General features: G+C 37.7%; 1 protein-coding gene across 1 annotated transcript in view; it reads right to left on the bottom strand.

Moving 5' to 3' along the window:
* LOC131418212 (ADP-ribose glycohydrolase MACROD2-like) overlaps nt 1–22,792 on the bottom strand; it is a 709,048-nt gene that overhangs the window by 137,674 nt on the left and 548,582 nt on the right. The window lies entirely within an intron of this gene.

The raw sequence follows: 22,792 nt of genomic DNA, 5'->3' as shown, positions 1-22,792 counted from the left end.
CAATTGTTTTCACTGAAATTGTTTAAGCAGAAGTTGGCTAAGTGATATTAGAGCCCTGGTAGAGAGGGAATTTCTGCAGAGGATGTGAAGTTGGATTTGGGTAGAGGTTTTGAATTCCATAGATAAATAAAATGCATTAAAATCATTGAGTGCTATACAGATGTCTCAACTTTTTATTATCCCAATTAAAGATATACTTCCATACACGTCACTGCCATCAACTCTGAGCATCAAGTCAAAAACAAATGTCCGTCGATGGATCAACAGATGAATGGATAAAGAAACGTCATACATACATATATATATATATATATATATATATATATATATACACACACATACACACATACACACACACACAATGGAATATTATTCAGCCATCAAAAAGAAGGAAATCCTGCCATTCGTGACAACATAGGTGGACCTTGAGGGGATTATGCTAAGTGAAATAAGTCAGAAAGAGAAAGAAAAATACTGTATGATCTCACTTATATGTAGTAAAAACGCAGAACTCATAGAAACAGAGAGTATAATGGGGGTTGCCAGGGGGTGGTGGGGGGGGAGAAACGGAGATATGTTGGTCAAAGGATACAAACTTTCAGTTATAAGATAAAAAAGATTAGGAGATTTAATGTACAGCATGGTGATTATAGTTAACAACACCGTATTGTGTACTTGAAAGCTGCTATGAAAGTAGAGCTTTAATGTTCTCACCGTAACAACAGCAATAGCAGCAAAATGGTAATTATATGAAGTAAAGAACGTGTTAACTAACCTTATTGTGGTAAGCATTTCGCAACATATACATGTATCAAATCATCACATTGTACATCTTAAGCTTATGTAAAGTTATATATCAGTTATATCTCAATAAAGCTGGAGAAAAAAAGAAAGAATATTTTAACATCAACACAGTAGGGGGTGCGATCTTAACAGGCAATCCTCAGGAAACGGGAGCTGACAATCTTACACAGGTGAATATATACCATTGTTACAGGCATCCATGGCTAAGAACAAGACACCCCAAAACTTACTGCCTTGAGATAATAACCATTGTATTATCAGTACAATAGTATGGGTTGACTGAGTTCAGCAGGGCTCATTGTGAGTCAGCTGGCAGTTGGCCAGGAGCTCAGCTGTGGCTGTTGACCAGAGCGTCTACATGTGGTCTTTCCATGAGGCTTGAGCTCTCCATAGTATGACGAGTGGGTTTTGGGAGGGAGTGTCCTAAGAGCAAGTGTTCCAACACAGGAGGCAGAAACTTCCGGTCTTCCTAACATCTAGGCTTAAACTGGCACAGATGTCCCAGGGCCCTTCTACATTTAAGAGAAAGGGAAACAGACTCCGCCTCTCAGTAGGGGTCATGAAAAAGAATTGTGAACATATTTAATCTCCCCAAACTATCATTCTATCTTTTTCTCATTTTGCTTTGGTCTGGTGAGAATGTTGTCAAAGATTGTCACCTGTCTGTGGACCATTGTTAGGAAATCACCGGTGGACTGACTCACCTCAAAAGTCACTTGCAACTCATAAATTTATTCTTCTCTTAAAACAGGTAAAAATGAAGTTACCTCCTCTTCATACCTATTTGCCATCAACTATTCGGAGAGAAATTTCTTTTAAGAACACATTCCTTCACTTACTCAACGAATGTTTATTGAGTGTCTATTCCAGGCACAGTTGGGCGGTGGATATAGAGAATTTAGTCCACACAGCAGCCCTGGCCAAGAAGAGCTTGTGTGAGTAGCTAATTCTTTTAAGGGAAGTTGCCTTGGGCAGTTTCTCCTGATGTGTGGGGGAGAGCTGAAATGCTCATTGGCTCCATATTTTCCCATAAAAGTATCATAGGAATTATTTACTTCCTCATGTCATGTCACACTGGCACCAAGCTCTTTTTACAGGTAACTCAGCAAAACAGAAGGAAATCTGACGTGACTATGTCATGAATAGGCTGCAGTAATAATGCAGTGGGCTTTCTCAGATTGGGCATGGAAGGGTGAAGGAAGGATGCTTTTCTTTTCCCCCTTCAAAAATCACAATTTCCATTCAAGCTTACATTTTCCCTTCCCACCCTAGGAAGTAAAAAATTGCCCCACAGTTCTTTATAACAGTCTATAGAGTTTTCTAATGAAATTTACTTAGGCAAGTAAAATAGCCATACCTTAAAATAGCGTTATACATCATTGATGTCTCACAAATGTATTGCAATTGAGAAAATAACAAACATACACACGTACTTAAATATATGGTACATCTATGGGTTCAATAAAATCATCAAAATTAAATCAATTCTCTCCACACCAGCTTGGTAATTGCAAATTGTACAATTGATTAGGAAGCTGTATAGTCAATTCAAGTGTATCACTGATAGCCGAACTCATCAGTGAGACCACCACAGCCACCAATTGCTCAGCAATTAATTGGATCTCTCTGGTCGATCCAATTACACCATTAAGAAATAACGAGACCAACCATTTTACAGTCTGGTTACTCCAGTTGTCCTAATGACTGAATTGGATAGGGTTGCCCAGTGACCCTGTCAATGGCTTCACAATTGGCCTGCAAATGATCAAAACAGCCAGTCATCCATGGCCACTGTAATTTCACTAATAAAGTAGAGCTGTCTCCTCATATGCTGCAGAAGCACTAATAGGATTGTTTTCACTATAAGCCATGGCCCCATCTGACACAAGGACATTTTCTGACAATCACATAGCCATATGTACATTTGACCAGCCGCCCATAGCTTGAAATAACTCTAGCACCTCATTATGGAAGCTGCAGTGTTACTGAAGACACAAATCCGATTAAGTAAATTGCAGTTGCAAACCAGGCATGTTGATAAATACTTGGAAACTTTTATGAACATTGTGATGACTGCTATTTAAGGTAAATCTCTTTTTTTTTCCTGCTCTCAAAAGAAATAAATGACTATTTTCTTCCTTGGCTGACATATTTGTTCAAAGAATGAAATAAAAACATTGGAGAAGTAATGCTTTTAAAAGCAATCTAGTCATTCTCGGACTATAAAACCTGAATTACAATACCAGATTTTCCGGGCAAACGTATCTGTTGAATGAAGCTCTTCTCTATTCAGCAGATATGAGTTTTATTTTGCGAATACGATTTGCTTCACATAGACATCTACACACACACACACCCCATGAAGAGCTCACCTGCTGTTATCTTACATTTTCCTCCCTCTTTTCAGTCAGCTCTATTTGTAGAGTGCAGATTTTAAAACAGTTATTAGAGATATTTTATAGTTCACTTTTGCTTTGTCATTAGCAATACTCTTTCAAATATTTATCCACGTTGTTTCTAAATAAAACACTCAAGCAAACATTTATGAGGCATTTGTGAATATATTTAGAAGAAAAGCTATTTTCTGTGGGCCACAAGCCATTCTTGCTACAGTAGGTTTTAACTCAGCAGTTTATTCGAAGGTGTGATTGTGGAAACTATCATGCTGGCTGATTCATGACCTATAGGAGCATCAGTGGAATCCTGTTTAATGAGTATCACAGAATACAGAGAAATTATTATAATTTAGCATATAAGTTGTCACTAGAGCAGATCTTCCTCCTCTCCCTCTGCCACCTGCTGTATCTTCTGTAATCTTTTCTACTTTATAGTCCTCTCGTAATCTCTAAAATCTCCTTCTCTCCTCCCCTCACAAAAGGCCAGACTGAACATAACATGGAATATTGATGGGTAATTTCAAATATGTATATGAAAAATGTGACTGGTCTATCTAGTTATATAAACACTAAATGGGAATCAATTTAGCAAAACTAAATTTATTTCAATAATGTTATCAGTTCAATAATGTCATTAAGATTTATTTTCTTATATGCAAAAGTGAAGTTACATTTTCTACTTTTCAACCAGTTTTTCCATTATTATAAAAATGTACTAAAAACAATAATTGTAAAGTAACTTTCAGTTTCATTCCCATACATTATAAATTCTTGTTAACAAATGTAACTTAAGTTATGACTTCAAACATGGTATATTTAACCATAACTTTTCCATAAGTTCTCCATGAAAGAAATAAAGGAAAATTCAATATTCAAACAGAAGTTTAGAATGTATCATACATCATTTGGCTTAGAGAATATTATTAATGTTTACATTAATACATTATTAGCAAACATACTCATCAAATTTTAAATCTATCGTCTGGTATGTGTATGCCATAAAGATGCAGGGACAGACCCTGAGATTCAAGCTGGATTATTTTCCCTGGCTGGACCTTGATTTAATTTGTATCATGATCTTGGCCAATTGACTTGACCTATCTATTCCCAATTTCCTGATCCTTAAAGTGCATTCTGATATTTTTGGTGATTAATGAGGCTACTCACTTTCTTAATGCTTCTTGACTAAAAGTGACAAAGCAATCATGCAATAATTATTGGACAGAATTTCAATGTGCTTCCTGTGCCTTCCAATGCCTTAGACCAAGTGCTCTAAAAAACGTTGTACAGTTCAAGTCCTGATATTGCATTGGAAGATACAGTGTTATAAAATAATGCAATTTTCACACTCTTCATATGTATGCATATAAGTATGTACAATTCATTTCAGTAATAAAACTATGAATTAGTATTTTCAAATGGAAGGGGTCTGGATTTTATTTAATGCAAATGTATCACTCTGGTGTCAGGGTAAGAAATCTATTATTAGTATATAATACATTTAAAAATATTAATAATTCTGCAATAAATATTAAATATAGATACTAATTACAACCAAAGAATTTGTAAGATGTCATGGGAGATGTGGAACTAATAGAATAAAGGAAGAAAATTGCTAGTTATTTAGAAACTACTTCTTAATAATAGAATAAATGAGGAAATATTTTAAAATAATTTATACAAACATTATAATATATACAACTTAATGATATGAAGATGAGTAAATAATGCTTTAAAGGAAAGTAACCATAGTAACAAAGTAACCATAAAGGAGAAGAATGGAATTTCATTAAAGTAAAGGACTTGTGTTCATTAAAACACATTACTAAGAGAATAAAAAGACAAACCACAGAGAAGATATTCACAATATGAAAAGGATTTGTGTTCAGAATATATAAAGAATTCCCTCAAATTAATAAGAGAAGACAGATAACCAAATTTTTTTAAAAAAATGATCAAAAGAATAGAATATATACTTCACCAAAGAAGATATTTAAATTGCCAATAATCATATGAAGAGATGCTCAGTGAAATGCAAATTAAAACCACAATGAGATACCACTATTCCTGCACCAAAATGGCTAAACATAATAATTTTAATATCAGATATTATCAGTTGGGAAGGATGTGGAGCAAATTGAACTCTCATACTCTGCTCATGGTGCAGTCACTTTGGAAAAGGTTTTAGGCAATCTATACTAAAGTTAAGAATACATATTCCCTAGGATCCAACAGTTCCACTCTTGATATGTACCCAACAGAAGTGAATACTTATTTGCACCAAAATACATGTCAATAATAATCTGAGAAGCATTATTATTAATAGGTCAACTGGAAACAACTCAAAAGGAAAATTGGGGAAAAAAATCATGCTATATCCATACAGTAAAATACTCCTCAAAATGAAAAGGAATCATGTATTGGTACATGCAACAACACAGAAGAATCTCAAAAAAAAAGCAAAAACACAAAACAAAAGAGAACATCGTGCTCAGCAAAAAAAGCCAGACACAAAAGAACAAATACCATATGATTCCATTTATATGATCAGGCAAAACAAATCTATGGGGGTAGAAATTGAAGAGTGGGACAAAAAGGATGGTTATACAGGGAGGCAACTTGAGAGAGGTTTCTGGAGTGTTGGTAACACTCATTATCTTAATGTGGGTGATGGGTACAGGGTATATTTATTTTGCAAAAATCCATCAAGCTGTACACTAAAGATGCATGCAATTTATAGAATGCATGTTATAATTCATTTATAAAAATGAAAAATATATATAGCAGGAAAGGCGGAGTATAATATAAATAGTTCTGTTTAAGAAGGTGGGAGGCTTGGTGTTAAGCTCCAACTCTGCAACAATCACCATTGTATCTCAAATTCCCCATCCAGCAAATGCATGGGTTGAACTAGATATTTTCCAAGGAACCTTCTCATTCTAAGTGTCAGTGATTCTATAAGTGGACCACCTTATTGTTTTGGCTTATATATGGGCAACATTCCAGTACAATACACATTTACTTCTATAACGTACATCATGTGGTCTAAAACTGTAGTCTTTATGAGAGAAGCTACTTGTTCACATAGTTGTTCAAACATATCTAATGTTCAGATCAGAGAGTAGACTGTCAAACCCACTGAGAGATGGCTTCTAATTTGGAAAGTGGGCAGTCATGAAGCCTTCCTTACTCACCTTGCTTCAGGTAAAGCAAAGTAAAAGCCAATATACGCTTTTAAGGTTTTATATTTTGCTATTTAATAATAAATGCAAATGTATTCTCTATAAATACCAAACCTTTTCAGTGATAATTTTTCATCATTTTTACATAAATGTATATAATAACTTTATATATAAATAATGCATATATTTATGTATTAATATACAAATGAAACAAATTATATATTAATATTGATGTTAACATACATACATGAATATACAATAGCATTTAACTTTTCAATGTTGGATTCATTTTAACTGAATTATCAAGAGCAAGTTAGCTATTGCAAGAACATATGATTTCCTAGCACAAGATGCATGACGGCTGGTCTATTTGGTGGCAAGCTTCTCAGAAAGGTGGGTAAGATGAGCAGTCAGTGCCTAGTCCCAATACTGAGCACAATGCACTCAGGCAGTTTTGGGCTCTGAAGTCTAAACTGAGGGACTTTTTTTCCTATGTTGGTATAACACGAATGCGAAATGCCAAATACACATATTAGAAAAACTCAGATGACTTCTTAAGCAGAAATAGAGACAATGGAAAGAAAGAAAGTACGATTGAATAAAAAAAGCAGCTGTCCTCACAGGGAGGTCTTGCTAGCAGAATTTTGGAGGGGAAAGATACCAGTGAATACATTTAAGTAAATACATGTCAAACTCCAATTTTTTTTTTAAGGGCTTTTCCCCAGTTCTAACAGGCCATTGAGAATAGGTAAAGACTTAGTGTAAATCATTCAATTGGATTTTAGTCAGCGGGACACCCCATCTTCTTAAAATATTCAAGCTAATGTACTGAAAACTAGAAGGGGGGTGAGGGGTGGTTGGTGGAGGTACGTTAGTCTTGGCCATGAAGCACGAGGTCTACCTCCTCTGAAGACATTGGAACAGGGTATGGATATCACAGTACTGTGCTCGAAGTTCAAAGAGCTGGTTTTTGAATTCCTGCTCCTCCAATTACTAGTTATATGACCTTTGACTTCATCCGTCTGGCAAATATTTGCTGAACAGACACAGAGTGTCAGCTGCTGGGAATATACAACTGAAAAGAGCCACAGTTCCTGACTTCTCAGTGGGAGAAACAAAGAAGTTAACTGTTGCTTTCATTAGAGCGTGGTCAGGGCTGTGGCAGAGTCTATTAACACAAGGCACTTGCTCCAGGAGCATATCAGTGGGATACTAAAGCCAGTCTTGAGGGGCCAGAAAAAGCCACCAGAAGATGGAACAAAACATGCAATCTGAGTCCTGAAGGAAGAGCAGAGCTTCATCAAGGAAAGAAGGGAGAGGAGAGAGGAGCCCCATGTGAAAATCCTTGAGGACAAAGAAAGCATAGCTCTTGGGGGAAAGACAAGTAGTTCAATAGTTAATTAGCATGCGAGGCATAAAATGATGAGAAGTATCACAGGACAGATGGGCCAAGGGCCAAGCCACAGTAAGGATCCTCCGAAGCTTTATTCTGAGACCAATGGGGAACGTTAGGAAGGAAACAGCCCAATGAGAATTGCAATTCTTAAAGTGTCATTGGGACTCCATCCGATAGGATGGAAGGGATGGTGGTGGCAAGAATACAGGCGGAGAGATTAATTAGGAAGGTGTGGCAGTGATTCAAAAGATATGATGGTGGTCTAACCTAAGATACTGGCTTTGGGGTTGGAGAGAACACAGATTTGAGAGGCATTAGGGAGGAGGAATTAACAGAACTTGATTAGATACAGGTCATGGTGAAGATTAGGGTGTCAAAAGAAGATTTGGGTTTTTAGCTTGGGCATCATATAATGTGGACTCATTAGACACTATTTGAATGTGAATAACATGAGTTCTAGGAGAGACTCTTACTTTCCACAACCTCCCACAGCAAAGTCTGCTCTGAAGAAATTACTCTTCGGTGGTTGCTTTCAGGGAGGCTGATCAATTGTGACAAAGATTCTAATATTTTTTTCAATGAACCCAATAAGAGTGTTTTATCAGAGGAACAGTAGGGCATTCCAAATAAACACAGCTTATCTCTTTCATTCTTCCTGCTGATGACTGAGCTTATAAATTGATTAGAACAAAATTTTTTATTAGAACTCTGTCTTTGCTTTGATTAAAAGAGCATTGAATACTTGAAGTATTCCCTCTCCAGCTGACTTTGTGGCTTTAGTGTGCAGTACCAAATCAAACACCAACCAACAAAAGTTCTTTAATAAGAAATGTTGATTGAGCACACAACATACGAGAAGAATCTTGGGAATTTACAAAGGCTCAGCCTCCACTCTCAATGAGCTCCATGAGATAAGGTAATGAGCATCGTTTTTCTGTAAGCGGACAAGCAGGTATTGAACACCCACTGGCAGGAAACATGGCAGCTCATTTAAGCCATTAGACAAACCCCACCATCAGAGTTTATCAATTTATCACTATCAGAGTTTTAAATGCTTCTATCTATTTTCACAAAACTCTCTGGGTCTTTTACAGGTTAAAGTCCTCCCTCTCGAGCAAGGCCATTAAGTACAGTATAGACAGGGGTCCTGCCACACCCTTTCTTTGCTTTTGGACTTACTATCCTAATAGCTAGCACAAACTAGAGGTAATGGAAGTCCTACATTCTGGGATTGAACTGATCAGGGGTAGATCATGCTATCAGACATAAGCTTGCCTGTCAAATATCAGAGGAGCAGAAGGAAGAATGTGTTGAAGTTATCAAGGTCTTTTTGATAGGATATAGGGTCTATGATTATATAAGTTTATTTGTATCTAGTAAGTTTAGCTTAGTGGCTGAAATTTACATATTCTATGGCTTGTAGATGACGAAAATCCAAAACTTCTTGTTAAAATAAGAAAAAATGAGAGTTTCAAGCCATTTGTGGATAGGTGGAAGTTTCACATTTGCCAGAAGAATTCATTTGCAATAGTCTAGTTTACAAGACTTGATAGGAAAGTTCGGTTCCAGTACAATCTCGTGCTTCATGGATCTAGCAGATGAAAACTCTTGCTGGTCACCTCTGAAGAACAGATCACTTACAAGAAACATTATCTGCTAAGTGGAACAAGAAGCTGAATTATCTACCAGATAATTTACAATACATCAGTTCATTGATCTTTCTACCATGAACTTTTCCCATATTACTTCAATTAGGCCTATAAGCAAAGTATTACTGGCCAAATAGGGTCTTTATTGGTCTTCTAATGTTATTTATATACATATAAATAACATATATATATATATATATATATATGGGGGGGAGAGAGAGAGAAATTGGGAAAGGAGAATAGCTTTTCCCTTGAATAATGATTAAATAATGTTAGCTTGGCATATTAATAACTCCTCAGGTATTCAGGTTCCAATTAACTAATTATTTACATAGTCTTTAGATTTAAAATCTTTGAAATCTAATAATCAACATGGTTGAAAAAACAAATCCTGTCAACTTCTAGCATCTCATTCTATTTATGAGTGACAATAGGTTGACTGAGTGAGGGAAGGAAGAAAAGTTGCACATTTTGAATAAAAGTCTAAAAGTCATCTCATATAACTTCAACATGAAACAGATAATTGAGATGATTATTTCTCCAGGGAATCCCTGCCTCAGTTATCCAGATATCTTGGGTAACAAAATTTCAAGACTTTGAGTTATCTGGACAACTTTCATAATATTTCCCTTTACTATGCTAATGAAGACATATTTCAAGTAGAAGTGTTTCCTAATTTTTTAACTATTCTCTCTCACTTCTTTTCTACCCAGGGGAGGCTGAGATAGAGATAAAGGAGGCATCTTACAATGTCATATGAACACCAGCTGTTGCATATAGGCCTGGAACTCCATTTCATTTTAGACTATATTAAAAAAAAAAGAATAACTGTTTTACCATTAAAAAACTCTGTTAAAATATGCCACAAGTTTTAGGCTTGGGACAAATAACCAAGTGGAAACCCATTGAGTTCTTTATCCTCTAAGCTGTAAGACGCTTTAGAGAGGTGTTCGTAAAATAAATTATGTGCGTTTTACCCAACTCAGGCAGACTCTCACTTTGCTGTAGTCTGAGTGATAAAAACCTTCCTTCTCTCATATTCATATTTCTTAAAACATGAGTCACTACATATTCAGCTTCCATGTCCAGCACTTGAAACCAAATCCTTCTCACTTGAAAGGGAATAGGTGTCCAGATGACTGGTTTTATGAGTTGCGCCTCTGTGATGAATTATTCCAGATGCTGAGATAGATAAAGCACCCCTCTCTCCCCTGAAATACCTATGTAAGCAGGTGGATTTCAACCAGATGGCTTCAAGTGCTACATATTCTGCCATTGTTCTGGACACAGTTAAAAGTTGGATAAAGACCTTTTCACTGCCAAGGGCATAATCATCACACTTCATCTGATAAAACATGTATTAAATGTGGATTGTGTGTAAGAACTACGCTAAGGTACAAGCTTTCCATTCATGAGAGTTGGTCTACATTCAGAAAATATTTATGAAACACTTACCTGTGATGGGTATTAAGCAAAGCAGGGAGAATTTATGACCCAGGTAAATGCAACATCATCAAAAATTGGAAATAGTTCTTAAATATAGAAGCTGTTATAATTCTGATGATTGGAGTTCAAAGGCAAACTGCTATGAGCAGAAATAGCAGTTGTCTTAGTTTGGGTTCCACCAGGAGTAGAGCCTAAGACAGGGATGGTTTATTTGGGAGGTGATCTCAGGAAGCACGGAAAGAGTGATGAAGTGATACAGGGGAGGGAAGACAGTCAAGAAAGGGTGAGTTTTCAAGCCAGCTCCCACAATGGACCACTGGAGCTTAATGCTGCAGGGAAACTCTGAGAAGAGGTATAAAACAGATGCCTTAAAACTATGGCACCCAAGAGGAGTAGAGCTGGGGTATTTATACACTGGAGAATCATTGGTTGCCAGTGAGGTTCAAAGGGGACCTTCTACTGGTAGAGAAGATTTCCACCATTATGGAAAAAAGCCCTCAGGCACAGAATTGCAGGTACAGGCAGCTGGAAATTGGTTGGAGCACAGTGAAATGTTAAGGTCCGAGGAATGTGAACAGGGCCTGGGCAACATCTCCTGCAGTGGCGTGACTTTACCTTCTTGTATCTCCCCTCTTTCTTTCCCTCCTCTCTTTTTCTCTTTCTTTTTCCATCTCTGTCCTTCTTATCTAACTTGATTAGTGGTATCAGGGCAGAGAGATTGACCTATCTCTTTCTTAGTTATTATTTTTCCCTTGAAGAAATTCTTTCACACTTACTTGGCAATATCACTTTAAAGTATATTTCTACAAACAACATGATTATGGAAACACAAAGACTTGGAGGAAAAGCAATAGTACATAAACCAAGCTGTTTCATGTGATTGGGAACTATGTAGGTTATTTAATTTCTACTCTGTGTCCACACACATCGCTCTGGTATTTCTAAAACATATCTGACGCTCAGGATGTTTTAATATTCAAGAGTTGATAATATATTCAACTCTATTCAGTGGGCATCTGGCAAGGAACAAAACTGTCTTCAGTCCATGTGTCCCTAGGTCAAGGGTTTCTCATAGGAAATCAATTGACTTGTAGACTTAATGTGATTCTACAGGGCTACCTTGTTTTGCCTTTTATATGAGCATTTACCATTTTAGACCAGTGAGCTGAAGAAATAGCAAATCTTCTAGGCAACAGGTTGTCAGATGAGGTAGTAGTTAAAGTTTTAGAAATGTCTAATGACTTTGAGTTGTTGAATTGTGATTCGAGTTGGGTTTCTGTAAATTTACCTTAGTTTGTGCTTCTCTAAGGACATGCTAATGATTAAGGGAAGATGTTCCACACAGAAATAAAGACATAGAAAATTAATAAAATATATAGGAAAAGTATAGCCTTCTGCAATAAGTGAAAAAAAAAATCAACCATATAAAATCCAAGGTGAAGGCTTTGAGATACTTCTGGGGAATCTGAACCTGTTCATATTCCAGCTGAGTTTATCAAACATCATTATTGTTAATATATCATTTCTCCATTTTATTCATATTTCTCTCTCATAATAATCAGAAACAAATTCCAAGGCTCTTTGTTTCAGCCTGTTGTAGACAATGCAACTTCAGGAGATAATTTACAGAATGGGGTGCAATCAAGGCACCATTCGTTCTTCCGACACTGAAGAGACAAAAGCAAAGCAAACAACTTTACTTAGCCAATCCTAGAGTTCTGATCAGCAGGTGAATTATCTAAGTTTATACTTATAGAGTCATTCAAACAGACGTCTTTGAATACCTCGCTGAAATCATATCTAATGAAGACTAATCTCTGGAAAATGGGCAGCCATTTCAGAAATGATGATTCACACAAGGAAGCAGCCTTTTCAGATGACTCCCTGATTTAAAAAAAAATCCAGTATGCCGGACTTTATTTGGTTTCCCTTTTTTATTCCAACTCAGGAAAAAAATAATAAACGCTCTATCTCTGAAAGTTCTCTCCTGGGCCTTCTTTATAGTCACTGTGGTATTTTTCCACAGTGAAAGGCTTTGGAGCATGTCAATTTATTGTGCATGTCCATCCTCCATATTAATTCAAAGCAACTATTATGGAGGATCAATGGAGCATGAGTTATTCTTGCACTTTGCGTGATGTCTCCGAATAATCTAGACAGCCCCAAATATCAGTTCAGATAATGGCCTGTAGAATAATACGAGAAAAGGCTCAATTTACCTCAACAGGCATTTGCTAGGAGCCTACCTTGTATAAGGCAATGTGTTAGATGTGAAGGAGAATTCAAAAGGTGGGAGACAGCCCCAATTTTGTTCAGTTTACAGCCTCGTGAGGAGCTTAAACATTGAGATGGAGTGAGCAGACTGATACACACAGCATGCCTCATTTTGCAGAACATTCAGACATTTGGGCTTATAAGACAGTCCAAACCAGGCTTCTTATAGAGTTACTATTTATGAAGTGGTGGGCTCTGGCTCACCCAACCCCTACCTACCTGTCTTCACTTCTCTACATAATCCCACTTCTTGCTGCAACTTGACTGAACTTTTTGTAGTTCTCTGAGCATGGCAGCCTCCTTCCGGCCACCAGGCCCTTGTTCATCTGCCCCGAAGGTACAGCCCTTTGCTGATTGCTTGGCCAGCTCCTGCTCACTTCCCGTGCCAGCGAAGGTGCTATATCCTTCTGGAAAATACTCCTTAACCTCCTAATCTGGATTTGTGCCACCTCTATTCCCTCCCCTAGCATCCTGAATTCCCTCTGCCTTGACACTATCAAACTTTATCTACCATCCACCCACCTCTCTATCTAGCCAACCAGCCAGCCAGCCAACATTTAATTATTGAGGGCCTTTTATGTGCCTGAAAAAATTATTAAATAAAAGAAATAAGGCTTGTGTTCTCCATTCTAGTGAGAAGAGATAGACAATAGACAAATCAATAAACTTAAAGATAATTTTAGATAGTTGTTATCACTATAAAAAATTAAATAGGGAAATTGAGATACAAGGTTACCGTCATGAGTTCAGGAGAGCTACTTAGGAGAGGGTGGCCACGGAAGGCAACTCAGAAGTATCCACAGGGCTGACCCTTCCTCTATTTTCCATTATTCTTAAACTTTAAGAAAGAGTTACAGGCAAAGGGATGACAGAAGTGAAGACTCTGAGGCAGCACCCCGCTAGAGAGTTGAGCATGAAGGGACCAGTAGTATGGAGTGAAGTTGCAGAAGGTGAGGTCATGCAGGGTCTGCTGACTTTGGTAAGATTTTTTTCCAAGTTCATTGGAAATCCACTCTGGGATTTAAAGTGGTGGAAGTGTGAGGGGTAAAAATATAAATATGCATATTTGTTTTTAAAAACTATCACTGTGGCTGCTACATAGAAAATGGCTGCTAAATAGAAAAAGGGTGGATTAATCTGGAGAACAGTAATAGTACTTACTGGCTTAATGATCTATATCTCTCCACTATATTATATTTTCTTGGAAGTAGAGGGCATATACTTTATATGTCTTTATATCTCCATGGTTGAGGATAATGGCTTATATTTTAAGAGCTCTTATATTTTAAGTTCTTATATTTTAAGAGCTCTCAACTTACAGGAAATGGCTACTTCCAGATGGAGTTGGCAATCATGTCATCTCAACATGCCTTATCCTTTCCTGTCCTTTCTTTAGTGCCAAATCATTGGGTTTTCAATGATTCTGTTCTCATTAACTAATTCCTCCACCCAAGCCAATGCTTTAGGGTAGGGATATTGAAATATGAGCCTCCTAAGTGATAAAAAACACATTTATATTGTATACTATTGAAATGTGGCAAAGATGCTCTTATAAATTAGTATTATTTACTTTGGGGGTAGATCCTGTATTTCTCAATATGTATCATTTAAATTAGACACTTGGAGAGTCAATTAAATGATAATTATGCCTTTTTTTCCAAAATGTAGTTTTATTAGTGAAACAAAATTTAATGGATAAAACTGATACAAATAATAATAAAAATAATATTTTTATAAATAAAATACTAATTAAGTTGAAATGTGATGAATTTTCATAGTTTCTAAGAAAATAAATATCTTTTTAATAGTTTTTGTGTATGTGTATAGAATTTAAAAATATTTGTAAAACCATTTAACTTGTGAAATAACATTTTTAAGTAGTTGGCCTCATTAATTATATGGGTTTATTGGCATCATTCTTCATTAGATTCATAGGTATGATGCTGTTTGGTGAATTAAAGGAATGAACATATGTTTGCAAATGAGAAGCTCACTTTCTTTATTTTCTGAAGTAGTGAAGGAGAGAAAAATCAGTCCATGCACTTAAGTAAGTTCCCTATTTCCAGAGCAGTCCAATAGAAATATTATGTTAGCAACATATGTAATTTAAATTTTTTAATAGCAATATTTAAAAAGTAAAAAGAAATGTAAAATTAATTTTACACTGTAACTCATATATCCAAATATTATCATTTGAACCTATAATTAATATAAAAAATTACAAAAGAGCTAATTTACATTCTTTACTTGGTATTAAGTCTTTGAAAGACTGTGTGTTTTATAACACATCTCAAATTGAACTCAGGACATTTCCAGTGCTCAGCAGACACATGTGGCTAGTGGCTCCTGTATTGGACCGTGAGTGTCATATCTTCATTTTAAGTTTTCTACATTGGAAAGGTGGGTGTGTGTGCGTGAAAGTAGAAAGCAGGTGACCCACAGTGAATTCAGAAAATGGTTCTTCCTTCTAAACTCACAGGGTGGTCCACATAATGATCCATAGCCTTATTCCTTTTTCAGTCATCAAAATCATGGTCTAATGAAGGCCCAGCTTTGGTCATTAAGATTCTCAAGCTAACTGCACCTAGTCTTTTCCACTGCTTTAATAACCCAAAGGGATACTTATTGGAATAATTTATAATAATATGACTGAATTAAAGCAAAAAGTCAATTTGTAGATGTTACCTATGTCTGATATGATACAACGTTTCATTTTACCTGATTTCTCTTTCAATGATTCTTGGGATTCTAGTCTTGTCTGGAGGTCAGTGTAGGTAGGAGTCAGTGTAACCAGCTGTACCCACAAATGGCAGAGATAATATGTACAAACCCCACCAAGGTGAACATAATTTTTCCTTTTCATCACAAATACTCTGGAAATACGTGCATAGGTCTGTATGGACAGAATACTGGCATGGTCTCTCCTTAAGAACAGGCAAAACAGATGTCATGAACCCCTCCAACTGGAGATCAGTCATTTACTCGGGGTCAATGGGTAAATACATCTTTGGCTCATTTCTAGAGTGGAGAGGAACAGCTCAAACCTGTCACCCTAGGAAATTATTATTCTTTAGTCTTTTGGCAAATTTTCCCAGGTATCTCTTTCTATTCTTTTCAAAATTCTTTATCTGCATTGGAAGAATCAAGCTCATGGTATTTTTCCTTCACCTGGCTCATTCAAATAATGATATATTGTCCTTAGCAGTTTTCAAATGGTGCAAAAATGACATCATTTTAAGACTGCATGCCCTTTCCTCCACACTAAATATTTTATCAATAAGCTGAAAAACAAAATTAAAATAGTAAAAGACACTGGTAATTGTCAGGTGAAACATTTCATTTAGAGCTCAGAGAGCTCTATTCTTTGAAAAAGATTATCAAGTCCAGCTGCGAAATGCTTCCTCTGTTGTCAACATTTAAGACCGCTATGTTTTCTTCTTAGCAATAAATAAATAAATTATCACAGACACATAATAAACAAACAAAAATACTAGGAAGCTGTGACAGTCAGGGAAGCTGTGTGTAAAGAGTGTTCTGGTACCTTCTAGACAGTTGAAAGGTGTTAAGTGGCTTGAAAAGCTGTGCAAAGTGAGAGCTGGTGAAAGTGTAGCTCCCTTCTCCTAGCTTCTGCTAGGCGGCAGGGAACATTTAAGTATCCTCACACAGCAAGCGTAAATGAAACTGCCACTGGCTGTGATGTTGAGAGAGGGCCACCAATTGTTAAATAGGCCCGGGTTTGACATATTAAAAATGTAGCTCTGACCACTCATTAGAAAGTCTATTGTCAAGAAAAGCCTATCCTTTTATTCACAAAGAGAAAAGACATGTTTGAGGATTTCAGTGCAGGGAAAAGAGAGATAAGAAATTTTATGTGTAATGGAGGGCTGAAGAAAAATCCATGAACTCATATGAAACACTGACTATATCGCCAAAGGTTTCACAAGGTCTGTTCTTTTGGAGAAATGAGTTCCGTCCTGATGAACTATATAAGGTTACTTTAGAATAGTCTCAAGACCAATAAATATTTCTCTATATGCAGAGTCTACAAATTAGGCATAGATCAAAACTGCCAAGGACACAGCCATACTCCCAGTTCTCCAAGAGGGTTACTTTTGCTTCCTCCATCCTCTTCATGCCTCCATTACCAACAGCAATCCCCAGTGATTCTCCTTCACTTGTCTTAGATACATTCCTTACTTGCATTTTAACCTCCTCCCCACTAATCCAAACTCTCTTTGCTGGCCCTCCTAGATAATCACAGTAATAGTGATAAAACTTGATTCTCTGGGCTCCAGGCTCTGTACCAGCCACCACCCTCCCCTCGGTGCAAAGCATACTATACACAGCAACTAGGATCATTTCCTTAAACAACACACCCATACCTTATTCAAGAGCCTGCAGCGATTCTAAATCATTGTCTAGTCTATGTAATTATTGGGCTTCTTAGTTCTCCTTGGCTGCAGCTAACCCATACTGTGCCTTTGTGGGGATCAGTCTTGATCTTAAATTGAGTTTTCTCCAAAACAGAACCAGAGGCAAAGACTAAAGTTTAAATTGTTTATTTGGGATGTGATCCTTGGAAACACCAGTAGAGAAGTTGGAAAGTGAGGTAGGGAAGGGAGTCCATAAGGATGGATTTTAGAGCGGGTAACCACTGTGGGCAACTGGGGCTCAGTCCTGCTGGAGAGCCCTAGGAGACAGTGTACAAAATGTCTTGGAGTTATCCCACTGGTGGTTGAGGGAGCTGGGGTATGAATGAATCAATGTCATTGATCTTTGGTTGAAAGCCACTCAGGGTGTTGTGAATTTGTTAAATTAACATTTGTTAAGTAGAGCCCCAGGGTGTTGGATGGTGATCCAGTTCAACAAAAGATCACAGGGGAATTGAAATAGAGAAGTTTATTACTCATAAGTCCTAGGGGAAGTACATGGCATGTTGAGGGGTCACATAGGGAGATCAAGTCAGGGTGCCGGCAGAGACACAGCAGGACCTGGGGCACCTGCCTTTATTAGGGTTCATGGGTAGAGTGCTTTGGGGTTCCCAGGCTAAGGCCAGATTGGTCAATTCAAACCAAAAAGAGCAGAGTTTTGGTAAGCTTTGTGAGGTCTTATCTAAGGGGTACACAAAGGGAAGGTGCTGGGAGGTGGGGAGACTGTTGCTCATAAGGGCTGCTGAGGAAGTCATATCAGGAGCTTACATTTGCTTGTGACTCTGTGGACTGTTATCTAGGGCATGCGCTTGCAGAAGGGGCTAGTGTCAGTTCATGGACCCTGTAGACCACTTGGCCACATAAAATGAATGGTGAGGCAGCAGTATCATGGAGTACTTGAGCTAAACTCTTGACACAGGGGATAGTTAATCCCTAGCTCTTCCTATTTGCCTCACACATGGGCTGAATGGGCTGCAATAGTGAGAGAAGGCCCTCTGGCAAATTGTCACATCTACTTGGAGCTGGAAGCCACTGGATTGGTATTCATGGGATTTATGAGTACCAAGGGGATACAGATGAGCACTGACATCTCTCTCCAGGCAGATGGCAGCCTCACACCCAGATGCATAGTTTGATGAGAGCCCTACTCACCTTATATTCTCATCTGTGAGCCTTTGTGCAGTAAACCTGAGCAACCACATGCAATGGCCCCGAGGAAGCTCCTCGACTAGACCATCACCATCAATTCTATTTTAGCTAAATTCTTTTCTCCAGCTAATCTGATATGTTTAATCTCCAACTCATAGTTTGAGCATTTCCTTCTCATAAAGGAAATGTCCTATCAATGTGCTTTCTTCCATTTTTTCCCCTGACATGGCTTCTCAAACTCTGATCAAAACTCACATCCTCCAGAATTAATTCAAGCTGTCCATTGGACACCACCTCAACACAAGTACAATATTCATTTTTGTTGTTTTACTGCATTTAGTAATTTAATCTAGACACATTCTGTAAACAAAACTGCAATTCGAAAAGAACATCAACTTTGAAGGCAAGTGGATATGAATTACAGTCCCAGCTCCAACACCTTGCTAGGGTAAGTTGTCTAAGGGCAAGAACCTTAATCTATGTAGCCTTGGTTTCTTCATCTGTAAAATGGAGACGATAGTACTACATCATAGGGATATTGTGAGGATTAAGTTAGATACTGCCTATGGTAGTACATAACATGTGGTAATTATTTGATAAATGTTTGTTCATTATTAATATTATTGCTATTAATATGAGTAATAGTAGTAATATCACATTGCTGTAAGCATGGCATGCATTCACTAAAGTTAATGATTGTGTGTTCTCCTCTTTGGTATTCTCTTTATACCTCACTTTTTAAAGACAGACTTTATATACAATAGGCAGTCAATAAACACTGTATTTAAAAAGATGGATGGGCACTTTCTAAATTAGAAAAATTTGGAAAATTCTAAACACAGAAAATTGCTCAGATAATTCTTGAAAGTATGCCTTTAGTTTTGATCCAAGTATTGATTTTCTGAGTGTACTTGGGAAAAGTGACTCGGGCTACTTATCAGTAACCCATCTCTCTAAAGAAAACTTTTTAAACATACCTTAGTGACTTTTTCACAATGCACATGCTCCAAAAACTCTATGGCAGTTGTTACTGCCACGTCAAAAGGCAACCTTTTTAAAGCACTTCACATTTTACGGAAAAATGTACTATCAAATGTTATTCAAATGAAAGTTTGTCATGATTCACAGAACAAGTCAATATTTGGAACTGGAGAGGTCATTGATTTATAGGATTAAAATGGACCCTTTTGTTGGACTCTTTAAGTACTAAGTAGCAAACTGTTAGGGTGCTTTTAAAACAAAGTGATGAAGCATAATGATTTTTCACACACATATGGGCAGAATTTGTGTTGACATAGTGACATAATGATCTATTCCTCAACTTCAGTGAGACCTGTGGTGTTCCACTCTTGCGTCATCAGGATCTAGGTACTTCTCTCCTGAAATATATTCTCTCTCCTTTTTCAGCCAGCCAGCCAGCCAGCCAGCCAGCCAGCCAGCCAGCCATCCATCCATCCATCCATCCATCCCCTTTTTCTGTGGTCTTTCAAGGTGCAAATTAAGAAATCCCTCCACTAAGGTGTCTTTTTCAGCTATTCAGCTGAGAAGAATCTCAGCCTCATTTTAAAGCCATCAAAATGTATTTCTTTTGGCACACCATATACACCTCTCTATTGATATTCATCTTTTTGTTTTTAAGTATAAGTCCAATGTCCCCAAAGATCGTAAGCTCTTTGAGGAGGGGAGTGGTGCCTTGGACTTTACAGCTCCAACATTATTCTTACACACAAAGAAATTCAAGGTTTGCTTAATAATGATATTGATTGATGGATGATACCTGCTCTGGATTTCTTTCTTTGTTCATTTGTTTTTATTCCATCCCTGCAGAGCTGGTCAAGATTCTGCAGAAATGAGAAATTACTAAGACCTAAATGACTTGATAGATAATGGGGACATGGAAAAGCAGCAGCATTGGCCAAGCCAAACTTAGCGGTCATCTCCAGAATGCTCCCATATGATGCTCTGGTGAACCTACATTCTGTGCTCTGATGCTAGGACAGAGGCTTTTAATGAGGACGTCTAGAGCCTTAAGAATCCTTCAGTGGAGACGTGACAGACACTGTTACGTATCTGCCTATGGTAGAATGTATTTTCCATAGATGGCTGCAATATTATCTCCCATCCTACATGTTCTATAATGCGACCCTGTCATTCACTTGTCAAAGTGAAGTCTAATTCTCCTTTTGAATTTGCGACTTGTGACTCACTTTTCTCCAACAGAATGAGATGCAAGTGATGCTTATGGCTTTCAAGGCTAGATCATTGAAGACTTGAACTTCTCCCTGGTTTTCTTGGAAGTCTCCCTCTCAGAACTCAGCCACCATGCTATGGGAATCCTGGTCACAAGGAGAGGCAACATGTGGGTATTCTGGTCCATAATCAGAGCAGAGCAGGTCTATTAGTCATCCGAGGCCAGGTGCCAGATATGTGAACGGAGCCTCTAGACAGTTTCAGTCCCCAGGCATTCAAGTGTTTCCATCTGAAGCCCCAGACATTGTGGAGCAGGGAGGGGTCATTCCCATTGTTCTCTTTCATAATCCACTGAATCCATGAATATAATAAAATGGAATGATTTGTTATGCAGCCACAACTGGAAAACTACACAATATTCATTCCTGTCATCCTCTGTGCCAGAAGTTGACACACTACAACCCATGGGCCATATCCAATCCACAGCTGTTTTCATAAATAAAGTTTTATTGAAACAGCTGTGCTCATTCATTCACATATTGTCTATGGTTGCTTTTGCATTGCAGTTTGTGACAGACTGTACAACTTACAAAGCATAAAGTATTTACTATCTGACCCTCTGCAGAGAAGTTCATGACTCTATACACAGGTTCTAAAAGTATGATCCCCAGGTCAGCAGCAGCAGCATCACTGAACTTGTTAGAAATGCAAATTCTTGACCCCTACTCCAGACCTACTGAATCAGAAATTCTGGGGGCGTGGCCCAGAAAGCTTTGTTTTAGTAAACCCTTCAGGTGATTTTTATGCACAGTGAAGTTTGAGAACCACTGCTCTATGTTAACAAAACCCTGATGTTTTTTGAGGCTACAATACCCCTGACCTTAGTTGATAGATTACGATTAGTCTACCCAGGACAATCTTGTTACCTGCTTTTCCAGATTCCCTTATAGCTATGCAGGTTTACATCACAGGTCAGGTTTAGCTAATGAGATGGAAGAAGAACTCTGCGGGAGGTTCTTCTTGGAAAGCTTTTGCTTTACTGATAAAAATGACAGATCATCTGGTGATGACCCATTACTCCTTCTTTTGTTGGTTAGAGGCCTGGATATCACAGCTGCTTTGTGACCATGGGGTAATTAGCTTTAGTTTAGAAGACTGAAGGGTAAGGCTGCTGGAAGAAAATGACAAAGGAGCTGGATCCTTAAGGACATTGTTGAGCCCAGGAAAAAGGACAGTAACTTCCTACCTTGATACACAAGAAAATATACCTCTAATTATTTAGGCCACTGTTTTGTTGTTAGTGCAGTGGAGTTGATTCTGACTCTTTGTGACCCTGTATACAGCAGAGCTGAACACTGCTCAGTCTTTTTGTACTATCCTCTCACCTTCCAGTGCTATTATATCAGACAATGCTCCACCGCTAGTCATAGAGTTTTTTCACGGCCAATTTTTTTTTTTTTAGAAGTGGGTAGCCAGGCCCTTTTTCCTAGTCTGTCTAGTCTGGAAGCTCCACTAAAACCTGTCCACCACGGGTGACCCTGCTGGTATTTGAAATACTGATGGCATAGCTTTCAGCATCATAGTAACATGTAGTTGCCACAGTATGACAACCAACAGATGCATGGTATGGCTCCTTGACTGGGGAACAAACCCGGGCCTTGGTAGTGAGAGCACTGAATCTTAAACGCTAGATCACCAGGGCTGGCTAGGCCATCATTAGTTGTAGCCAAACACATTCTTAACTCATGTAATAGGCATACAAATATATAAATTATTTTCAATATTCTCGAAAAAAATCTCAAAATGCAAATTTGGCCTTGAAGGGGCACTAAAAGCTATATGAAAGGCCAAGTGTGCTTGCTTTTGGCTGGAATTA

Source organism: Diceros bicornis, chromosome 19, assembly GCF_020826845.1.
Source record: "Diceros bicornis minor isolate mBicDic1 chromosome 19, mDicBic1.mat.cur, whole genome shotgun sequence".
Classification (NCBI taxonomy): Eukaryota; Metazoa; Chordata; class Mammalia; order Perissodactyla; family Rhinocerotidae; genus Diceros; species Diceros bicornis.
The sequence above is the reverse complement of the archived record's forward strand: the minus strand, read 5'-3'. Positions and strand labels throughout refer to the sequence as shown.